We start from the raw sequence: 11469 nt of genomic DNA, 5'->3' as shown, positions 1-11469 counted from the left end.
GTAACTCACCAGACAGGAAAGAAGCATTAATGAATGTGAAGTGGTTTCACAAGAAGCCCTTTTGAAACCAAATGTGCCATTGTGAAATATCAAAGGACAAAGAATTTGTTGGTTGCCCTTCCCTCCCTCTTCTCCCCCCCCCCCCATATTCATGAAGAGGAAACAGGCACTAACACTTGTCCCATCAATTTGAACTCTGGGGGAAGGGAATAAAAACACTAACCAGAAAGCACTTTATCACTGTGCTGCTTGGAATTTGGAACATAAGCAAGAGTTCGCCAAATTTACTCTTGGGGGAATTCTGCACAATTGCACATGCATAGAATTCAGTTCCCCCGCAGATTTTTTTTCTCTGCAGAAAATACCTTTTGCTTGAGAGGCAGTGCACCACCAGGGCTGCTGTGGTGCCAGAACAGAGGGTAGCTGATTCAGCCAGCCGCAGTGAGAGAGGAGGAGAGGCTGTATTCCTCACGGTGCCCTCCCCATGGGGCCAGGTAAGGAGGCATGGGCTATGGGGGGACAGACAACAGGGCATACAGGGCTGCTGGGGCAGTCACATAAACTGGGGTTCAGAAGGGCTAGTGGAGGGGATAGACTGGGGGAGGGGCTGAATGGGAGTGGGGGTGCAGGGCAACATGGAGATGGGGAAGGGGTAGCTGAGTGGGGGTGCAGGGACACATGGGGAAAGGGGCGAGGGGATGGATGAGTGGGGGCACAGGGACACATGGGGATGAGGGAGGAGGGGTGGCTGAGTGGGGCTACAGGGACATATGGGGATAGAGGGTTGGAGGAGGGCACTGACACATGGGGAATGGGACAGATGTGTCTGACTGAATGGAAGAGGCTAAGAGTCAGCCAGGAATCCCCAATGCCCTAACAATCTTCTCTCCCCTCCCCAAGAAAAAAACCCTGTTCCATACTTCTCCCACCCACACCCAACAACCCTCCAGGTTCACTCCCAGGGCCCTTCCCCACAATTTCTTCCCTCTCTCTCAGGTCTTCCAATACCCCTGACTTCCCCAAGCCTTTGCACTGCTTCTGAGGGGTGCAGGAAATACATTTCTGTGTTGTAGTTTAAATGAATTATTACTCAAAGTTCTGTATTAATATACCTAGTAAGTAATCTATTTGCCAAAAAAAAATTTCTGAATCTTTTTTGTTGTCTGCATTGTTACAGACATACTTGCTGACAAGTATTTTGAAATAAATTATCAAAATAATTGAAACTGGTGTGATTATATTGTGTTATTTTGACAAATAAAATATGCAGAATTTTAAAATATTGTGTGCAGAATTTTCAATTTTTTGGCACAGAATTCCTCCAGGAGTACACGGTGATTTTTGGGTTAGCCTTAGAGTACATATAGAGCTTGCATATATAGCAGTTATTATCACCTTTTGGAATCTAAGACTTAGGGCAGGTCTACAGATCTAACTAACATCGCTCAGGGGTGTGAAAAAGACACCCCCTTGACCGACACAAGTTACAGCGACCTAAGTGTGGTCAACACCGGCGCTATGTCAGTGGGAGATGCTCTCCTGCTGACATAGTTTCCACATCTTGTGGAGGTGGAGTAATTATGCTGATGGGAGAGCGCTCTACCATTGACATACAGTATCATACCATGCCACCCTTACTTCTGCGCTGCTGCCTTCACAGCTGGGTGTCCGGACAGTGGCGGCATCTGGCTGACGGCCCAGCTCTGCAGGCAGCAGCACAGAAGTAAGGGTGGCCATACCATACCATGCCATCCTTACTTCTGTGCTGCTGCTGCTGGCAGTGGCTCTGCCTTCCGAGCTAGGCTCCCATCCAGCAGCCACCACTCAGCTCTGAAGGCAGTGCCGCCGCTGGCAGCTGTGCAGAAGTAAGGGTAGCAGTACTGCAATTCTTCCTAAAAGAACCTTGCAACCCCCCCACAACTCCTTTTTGGGTCAGAATCCCTACAATTACAACACTGTGAAATGTCACATTTAAATAGTTGAAATCATGAAATTAATGATTTTTAAAATCCTATGACCGTGAAATTGACCAAAATGGCCCATGAATTAGCGCAGCCTTGTGAGAACTACCTGTTCAAATCCTTTCTCCCCTGCAAGCAGAAGGGGAAATTGAACCTGGGTCTCCCACATCCCAGGTGATGTGCTAACCATTGGGCTAAAAGTTATAATGTTACCTCCTGCTCTCCCCCCACAGATTAGTTTTTGAACAAGGTTTGATCCCTTAGCATGCTCTGAGCATGACTATCAGATCAGGCAAATAGGCACTCCTCCGCCTATCTTCCCCTGGTTTGTGGATCATGCTGAGGCTTAGGCAGCAGATGGGTGCGCAGAGGCCTAGAGAGAAGCAGCAGTGCACATGCCAAGAGGCAGAAACATAGGTACCTGGGGAACTTCTACCTGGAAAATTTAGGCACCGAAAGAGTCTAGACAACAACAGGGTTAGGCAGCAGCCTAACAGCATTATGTGGATTGCAGTAGACTCTAGCATGATTCCTGGTACTTACGTGCCTAAAGCTGGGACTTAGGTGACTAAGTAACTTTGTGGATTTAGGCCAGAGACACTATCTAAGGCACATGTCTCCAAAATATGTAAATGTTTATTTTGCATTCATCATGTCCTCATTTGAACTTGTCTTTCCATGAGTCCAGGATTTATTTATTTTTGATGAATAAAAGGAAGAGCGAAGTTATATACCGGTTTGTTAAATCACCCAGTACAGCTTTTGCCGGTACAGGATTATTCCCTACAGTACATTTTATAATATGTTGGCCATTCTAGTTTTAGAAGTCCCGCAGAATAGGGTTTAGCCCCTTTCTTTGGGAGACTGTTCTAGTCTAATATATCTCACTGTTCAGGAAAATGTCCTGATATTGAGCCTAAATTGTCTCTTTCCTAAATTAAATCCCATTACTCTTTTTACTGTCTATACACTACATAATTCCTCTCCATCCTTGCCATATATACCCTTCAAATATTTGTATTTTCTCCTTAGTCATTGCTTAAGCAAGCAATACAGCTTTCTCATTTTTGATCTTTCCTCTAAAATCATCAATCCAACTCCTTGGTCGATTTTGTTGCTTTTCTTTGAACACCTTCCAATGTATTAGCATCTTCTGGTAATACAGAGCTCAGAAGTGAACACACTATTCCAGTGTCACACCAGAGCCATATAAAGAAGATCTATTATCTGTCTGCTCAGTGACTTATCTGCGTGTGCAGACCAAGGGCCTGGTCCTACAAACACTTAAGCACATGCTTTATCTCAAGCACTTTAGTAGTTCATTGAGTATTATTCACAAGCTTAAAATTATGCACACATTTTAGTGTTACTAAGATCAGGCCCCAAAATTTCATGGGCTTTTTTTAGCTCCCAGGTCATACTTCAAATTAATGTCAGATTTGCTGTCCAGTCTGTTCATGATTTCTTTCAATGATACTACCCCTGCCTTCTCTCACCCACTGGATGTCTGTTCCTTTGACTATACTAGCTTGCATTTTTCAAGATGAATCTTCTTTTTTTTCTATTTCCTGTCCTTACTTCTCTTCTCTTTAGGTCTCATTGTATTATTTCTCTATCTTGACTGATATTTGCAAATCCTCCCAATTTAGTATTACCTGCAAGATTTCATAATGAGATGCTGACACACACTTCTAATTAATAATAAAGATATTAATTAAGATCAGGCCTAATACCGATCCCTGCAATAACCAGCTACTGACTCTTTCCATAACTCAGTAATTATTTTTTATAAGTACTTATATAGCAGTGTGCTAGGACCAAAAGCTCACAATCTAATTTTAGACATGGCACAATGAGTCTTCCTTTCACTTTGCTCATTTATCATTACCCTTTGTTTACCATCTTTCAGAGTATGTCTGCAGTGCCGCTGGGAGTGTGCTGGGTAGACAGATATGCTAGCTCTGCTCAAGCTAGCGTGCTAAAAATAACAGCGTAGCAGGGATAGCAAAGGCAGCAGCTTGGGGTTAGTCACTTGAGTAAGTACCCAGGGGGTGGATTTGTACTCAGGTAGCTAGCCCTAGCTGCCACCCCTCTGGCTATATACCTCTTAGACCCCTAGCAGTGCTAGCGCATGTCTGTCTATGTGTGCTGGGAGACACACTGCCAGCTGCAGTGTAGACTCAGTTATAGCCAGCTTTAACAAGATGGATTTTTAAAAATTAGTTCAGAACCTCTCGTAGTTTTAAGACATTAGTTTTATCCCTCTCTTTTATTAATGGGCCTGCTTTCTCCATAGTATTTATTTTTATAACTCTAATATACTTTTCCCCTTGTAAAACACAAAGCAAGCCTTCAGGGTATATTCTTCTGGTTGAAGGTTGAAGACTACTGGGCAGGAACTAAAAAGAGTATATATGTAGTCATAAGTGTTAGCAACACTTATGGCCCCCTCCAACGAAGCTAGTAAGGACTAAGCAGGCTGCATCTTCCAGCTCCATAAAACAATAATGGCCACACTTTTCTAAACAATCCAAAACGTACAATCAACAAAAAACATTGACTCTCTTCTTCTCATTTTGCATTATTATGTAACATTTGCATCTGGTTCCATAAGTGTACATGGTCCTTCACACGGAGAAGGACGACAGCTGGGGTTCCAGGGCCAGGGGATTTTGCTGTATAGATTTCATCTAGCATGATGTGATGCAGGGAAAGAAGATAACAGGCCATGGAGAGGGAGGAAGGAGGCTTGCACAAATTAAAGATGAAGTTGCTTGTTTTGCAAGGTATGCTTTATGTTAATTTTTTTAATTAGTTAGAATTTATTAGATTGGACTGGGAATGTGGGTCTTGTATAAAAATTAATAAGGAAAACTACCAACATCCTGGTATCTGGCACTTTATTGCTGTTGCAATGCCAAGTCTGAGGTCCCTAATAGCATTTTGTTGTGTTTTGTTATAGGGAACAGGAATGATTGGTAAACTAAGAGACTTTTATAACCTGAGTTGCTCATTAATTCCAAAGACATGATTGCTTATTAAATTTTAATAGCTTTATTGCAGCAAAAAAAACACAACAACCCAGCACTTAGAAGAGTAATGGTTCTCTTCCCTCCTTCAGCACAGAATGCCCAGAGCCTTGGGACTAGCCATAGACAGAGAGTACTTCTGAGAAACCCTCTGACGGTTATTGCTCTCCACTTGGTATAAAAAAACAAATCCATCCAACTTCAGCTAGTTCTTCTCTCCCTGGAAGTAAGTTAAAGTACTTCCTGCAGGACGGGACATTAGAACAGCGTAAGGGCTGTAGGTCAGGAATGAGGAGCATACCTGAGCCATGTGGGGAAGTTTGTGTATTGCTCTGGCTCCATTGTTCTAGCCCTGGACAGCATCAACATTTCTTCAATTCCTACCAAACTGATTATTTAAAAAGTCTTTTTCAAATACATATTTGGGGCTACATGGTACATATTCACCACTGTAGTGACTAGCACCATGCAGGTGCTCCTCCTGTGAAACAGAAGAAAGTAGCATAACCCATGATACTACCCATTTTATATCATGCCCCTTACATGCCATGTGCTTCAGAAATACTTTAGATAACTATTGTTAGGCAGTGTAGCTATAGTACTGCACTGGAACTCAGATCTGCTGTCTGTTTTTTTGCTGAATGACCTTGGGCAAATCACTTCATCTCGCTGTACCTTTGTTTCACCCTTTATCTGATTTCTCTATTTAGACTGTAAGCTTTTCAGGGTAGGGACCATCTCTCTGTTTGTGTTTGCATACTGCCTAGTACAATAGGGACACTATTTTGGTTGGGGCCGCTAGGTGTAACTGTAATACAAATTAAGAATAGAATCTTAATTTTCTAGTTATGGTTTCAATAAGTGGAATACAGTTATTTCAATAAGAAATAGAGATTAATAAGCAGAGTAGTTTTCTCAACTCTTAATAAAAACAGCCTAAAATAGCGTCTTGGAATACACAACTATTCCAGTTGATGCACATTTATAATTGTATATGTCTCAATGGAGGAGTAGCATGTGGCCATTTTATATTGCTTTTTGGGCATGATTTTAAAAACATTGGAAAGGTATCCCCGTGGACACAAATATAATTTATGTGCAATTTGTGCCTACCTGAGATTAGAAGGATCTGTTTGTTGTGCTACAGCCAGTTATAAAACAAATGATCCAGGTTCAATATAATGTGAACTGAAAACATGCCAGAGGGAGCCAGCTGTCACTACATTAAGAAGTCATTTTTTTCAGATTTAAACCAATCAGTTTAGAAACATATTTCTTTGCCCAACCAGATTTGTGTAACACTAAGAGTTTGTCTGCTGCATGGAGAAACAAAAAAGCCGCTTTCCCTGAGATGATTTGTCAGAAACTTTTAATTTGGATGAACAGATGGTGCTAAACTATCAAACAAGGATAACAATATTAGCAGCATTTGAGTTACAAAATTAATTCTTTCTACATATTTTTTATGTTTAAAATGAGAACATAAATACAAAAATGCCTTTGGGTATACTCAAGCCAAGGTGTGCCTCCACAGAGGTCTTTCTGGCTCCCATAGTTGAGGAAGCAGTAATCCCTTGGGGACATCTATTCCAAATTCTTGACCAAGAAACTATCATATTCTCCTGTGACTGTCAGTTAGAGAGAACAGACATCCAAAATTACTCTGACATTCTGTGGCTGAGTGCTCTGTTCAATGCAATACAGGCAGCAAAAAGTGGTTGTTGGAAGGGGGCAATCACAGGAGAAAACCTAGACACCAGGTATTATGATTATTCTTTAAACAAAATTTCCCGCCATCTAGTCCAAAAAAGGGCGGCCATCAGTTAGGGAACAGAGAGTCCCAAGAATGAGGGGTACTGAGACATAGAAGGCATTTATATAAGCTATGCAATTAATGGCAATGGAACAGGTTTGTTCATTAAAAGCGTTCTGCAACATGCTGGCCATTATGCTGAAAGTGTCAGTCGGGGATATTTTTGGCTGATGGGCTCTTGCAAAGTAAAATGGACTATGTGCTTTGTCTTTTGTTGTTATTAAATGATCCAGATCGCAGTGTCGCCAACTCTTGCAATTAATGCAAGTCTCATGACATTTGTTGCCTTTCTTAAAGCAAATGATGGAGGCAAATGATTTTGTGAGAATCATTAAAAAATAAAAGCTACATTTCAAGACCATAGGGTTGCAGAGAAAAACCTTAAAATGTGATCTAAGTGAACTGTAAAGGCCCAGAAACTAAAAGGCAAATAAAAAGGAAATTTATTCTTTTTTTTTAATCACATGATATTTAAAGCCAATCTCATGCTTTTTTGGGTCTAACACATGGTTTCTGAACACTCAGGGTTGACAATATTGTCCATGGAAATTTTTCTTCTTTCAAACCAGTGTAGGTTCCACAATTTAGTCTTTGGAGTGGCAGGTGGGAGCAGAGCACTGGTATGTTACATTAAAGCACAAAAGAGATTATTACTTCCCCTATCCGTTGTGGAAGTTACATTATTAATGGTAATATATATTGGTATATCTTAAAAGTATACATTATTAACACTTCTAATGAAAGCAGCAAAATACATTGTAGCTAGAGCCTATAGTTCTGCTTCTTGCAGATAGCTACAGAGATATTGTTATATGTCAGAGCTCTTCCATAAAGTGGCAAGGCACTGGCTCCTTCCCATATCACTCCAGTGGAAAGATTCACAATGAAAATCTATTTGTCTACCGTTTGGGGTGTCTTAGCACCTGACCGGAGCGTGACCTCTTGTGCACCTCCCTCTGGCTCTGAACGTGTTCAGGCAGTTTCTTCTGGGAAGTGCTGAGCTAGTCAGGCAGTCTCTTCCTAAACCTGTACAAACAAATTCCTTTTTTAACCTAAATCTGGGTCTGTGCTGGGTCTACTCTCACAACATATCTGCTTTTAATTACACTCCCAGTCACCAAGTAGTGAAGTACCCTATTTTATCCAGTGTGTTAATGAGGATTTATCAAACATACACGAAAAGCAGAATAAAAAGAAGGAATAAAACCAACCTTGCTACCTTTCCCTCAATAGCTTGTTTTTTCACAAATCATCTGAACTTGCTTCAATTATATTTTAGCTCAGTTTAAGATTCCCTCTTTTATTATGATGCACAGCTACTAACAATGGCACCTATGAAGCAGAGTACTGAAGCATATGTATAACTTCTAGCACTAAGCAATGTCATTGAAACCAATGCAATGCATATGCTTAAAGTTAGGCAGATGCCTAAATACCTTGCTGAATGGAGGCATCTGACCCCAAGCAGGCTGTATAGCTAAGGCAGATTGTGATGTGAGTGATACTCTGGCCCTAGATTGACTTGCAGGACTGAACTAATGAGAGATTGATCTATTGCTTGCCACATGCTAACATTGGAATAGGACAATCAATTCCAAATTAAATATTTACAGAAGATTAATAGATAAGAGAGGTTCAAAGCAAACATTCATCTGTTTCCATTTTCAAACAGCTATTTGTTCATTACATTGTCTCTCTCTCTCATGATGATATCATAATTGACTTTTTCTTCTATCTCCACTTTGTCCTCAAAAGCAGTGTCTCCCAGGTGCATACAGGGACTGGATCTTTCTCTTTAAATTTAAATGTATGAGTTAATTTAGTGTTTATGGGAGCAGGGAGCTGAACTGACTTGAATAACTTCAAAGGAAAGTTCCCAAGCCTATCACTCCCATATGGCAACTGATCTAACTCTGAGGGTGAACATGTGAGGTATGAGGCCTCCAGTCTGGTAAAATTAAAATAATATGAGGTCACCAGTTCTATTTATGTATTTTCTTTAGCAAGACAATTGTCAAAAGTAAGTGTGCCACAGGCATCCATACTGAAATCCAAATTCATCTGAAGGATGGACTTATATTTAGATTACTCAGTTTGTGTATTACTTGAAAATAAAAGGGTATAAAAGGAGACATATATAGGCTAATTTGTTTTATCTTCTAAACATACTGCCTTACAAAAAGAGGCAGAAGAGGGACTCTTTCTAGCTACAGTAAGTATTTATACACTCCCTGTTACTGTAGGATAGGCTCTGTATTTGGGGGAGAGAGAAATCCTCCCCAAACTATTTGTTATGCACAAAACCAGCACTGAGAGGAGACATCACTGAGGAGAAGCTGTTGATCGTGTTCAGGATATTCTTGCTTTCTGGGTTGTGGAAGAGCATGGTGTTTTCCATGTTTTATAACTGTAAGCAGTCAGAATGAGCTCTACCCTGACATCTGGTGGTGAGTTGTGGAAAAGGACTTCAGGGGCTGATCTCGTTTGCATGGGCACAGTCACCGTGCCTAGCATGAAGGGACTGCCTGCCCAAATGATCATTTTGACTGCTGTGGGACCCCCAGTCTCTTTGTTATCAGGGCAGGAGTAATAAAGTGTTGTTATCCTTATCCTGGTTATGGAATCAAGGACAGTAGAACTGTACTTGGCATTTTATGATAGAGGGACTCGCCCTCAACTAAGTATCACTCGCTAGGCAAGGGAAATGGGTTCCAAAGCCCAGTGAACTGAGAGAGGCTGGGAACAGGTATGTGTGTCTGGTAGTGTGGGTCCTAAACATGTTGACTCCTCCTCTCTCCACTGTGTAATAACAGAGCTAATTTTGACTCCATTAGAAGTCTTGTTACATGCTGCAAAGCTGAAATCACTGATTCCTAGGTCTTTAAGTATTAGACCTACTTTGGGCAAGCGGTTCTGAGTGTGCCAGCACTGGGGCCCCCTTGCTAACAGCTGAACTCACTAAAGAGCTGAAGTTACTAAGAGCTGAAATCACTGAGAGCTGTGTTAAGTGGGGTGGGGGGGCTGAAGACATATTGGTGAGTGGCTAGCAGGATGGCTAGCGGAGAGGAGCGGCCAGCAGGGCGGCTGAAAGTGAAGACTGCAGCAGAACCCTGCGGAGAGGTATGGCCAGCGGCCATCCACCCGAGCAGCGGAGCATGTAAGATGCCCTCATACCTCCCCCCACTTCCACCCAGGCTGGGAGGTAAACTCTGCAGATGAACTTCTGAACTCTGGGGGCTGCACTGACCAAGAACAGAAACTGTGGGTGGGGCAACAGTTGGGTTGCTGGACTTACGACCCTCAGGGGAAAAGGACACTGCCAAACTTACTTGGGGGTGGGTCTTTTGCTCATAGTTTGTGTTATGAATCCTCTTTGTGGTGTTTCCCCAACATAGTGTCACATTGTTTCCCTTCTTTATTACACTTTTGCTACACTTAGACTCTGTGCTTCTGACAGGGGAAGTATTGCCTCTTAGAGACGCCCGGGGGGGGGGGGGGTGGTATGTAATTGTCCCAGGTCACTGGGTGGGGACTCGAGCATTGTGTTATTGAAACGGAACCCCTAGAAACTGAACCCGGCCTTTGTTGCTGCCAACTCTGACGGGCAGAAGGGTTACATAACTGCATCTCTTTCCTTTTCTCACTGCTTCACTCTTTGACGAATTACACCACTTGTTTCTGGTAAGGCACACGGGAGTGGGCTGGAGGAGGAGAGTCATTGTATAAACTGTGCTGTTTGTTACAGCTTTTTAGTTTGCTGCTTTGAAGCAGACGTATTGATGAAATGCTGGCAACCATCTGTTGCCAACACTTGTAAATAAATAGAAGCTGATTTAAATACTCCCTCTTCCGTTGCTCTGTTTCAGGCAGAGGGCTCTTTTTAAGTATGTTGCAGGTTTTTGTTTTATCTACTTCTGACTACATGGATATTTCTATGGTGATTGCACATAGAGCTCTTTGATACACCTTATTTCAGCTGCTCTCAAGAGTGTATAATCTATTCATTCAGTGACGAAAACTTGTCATTTATTTTCATTTTTGTGGGGTGAATTATAAGATATCTTTACCTACAGCTCATTTCAGAAATGTGTCAAAGTGGGACTAAACTCCACCAATTACAAATAACAATTTATTATTACATTTATTTTGTATTATTGTAGCACCTCAGAGCCCTAGTTACGTGCCAGGATCTTATTGTGCAAGGTATAAAAATAAGGGTTGACATTTTAAAAGGTTTGCATCCTAAGGATTTTTTTTTCTTATTTGATAGGTTACCAAACTTTTTTTGTTGATTGGACCACATTTTAAAACAGAGATTACACATTTTAATACATCTCCCTTGCATTCACGCTCTCATGGACACTTTCCTCCCTAACTGTGACAGTGTAACCTCACTTGTATCTACAACGATTTCTTACAGGGAAAAGTAACATTAGGAAAGCAGTATTAGATATCAGACGGTAGTCTTAGATAGCAGACGGTAGTGCTTCAAGTACCTATCCCAAGAAGTGTTACTTGTGATCCCTGATACCATCTTGCACCATAATGTCCTAGGGAAATAAAACTCTTGGATCCGGTTTGCCATCTGATAGTCCTTTGTCCACAACAAACACTGCTTCTAAGTGTTCAATGAAAAACCCACGTCTAGGGGAAAAGATTAAATGAA

The 11469-nt window shown here is 41.7% G+C and overlaps 1 long non-coding RNA gene across 1 annotated transcript in view; it reads left to right on the top strand.

Moving 5' to 3' along the window:
- Positions 1-414: 414 nt before the first annotated feature.
- LOC128830633 (uncharacterized) overlaps positions 415-11469 on the top strand; it is a 45791-nt gene continuing 34736 nt past the window's right edge. Inside the window, exon 1 of the long non-coding RNA XR_008443623.1 lies at positions 415-494. This is a non-coding gene — a long non-coding RNA (uncharacterized LOC128830633). The remainder of the gene's footprint in view (positions 495-11469) is intronic.

The sequence above is a fragment of the Malaclemys terrapin genome, chromosome 1 (assembly GCF_027887155.1).
Source record: "Malaclemys terrapin pileata isolate rMalTer1 chromosome 1, rMalTer1.hap1, whole genome shotgun sequence".
Classification (NCBI taxonomy): Eukaryota; Metazoa; Chordata; order Testudines; family Emydidae; genus Malaclemys; species Malaclemys terrapin.
The sequence above is the reverse complement of the archived record's forward strand: the minus strand, read 5'-3'. Positions and strand labels throughout refer to the sequence as shown.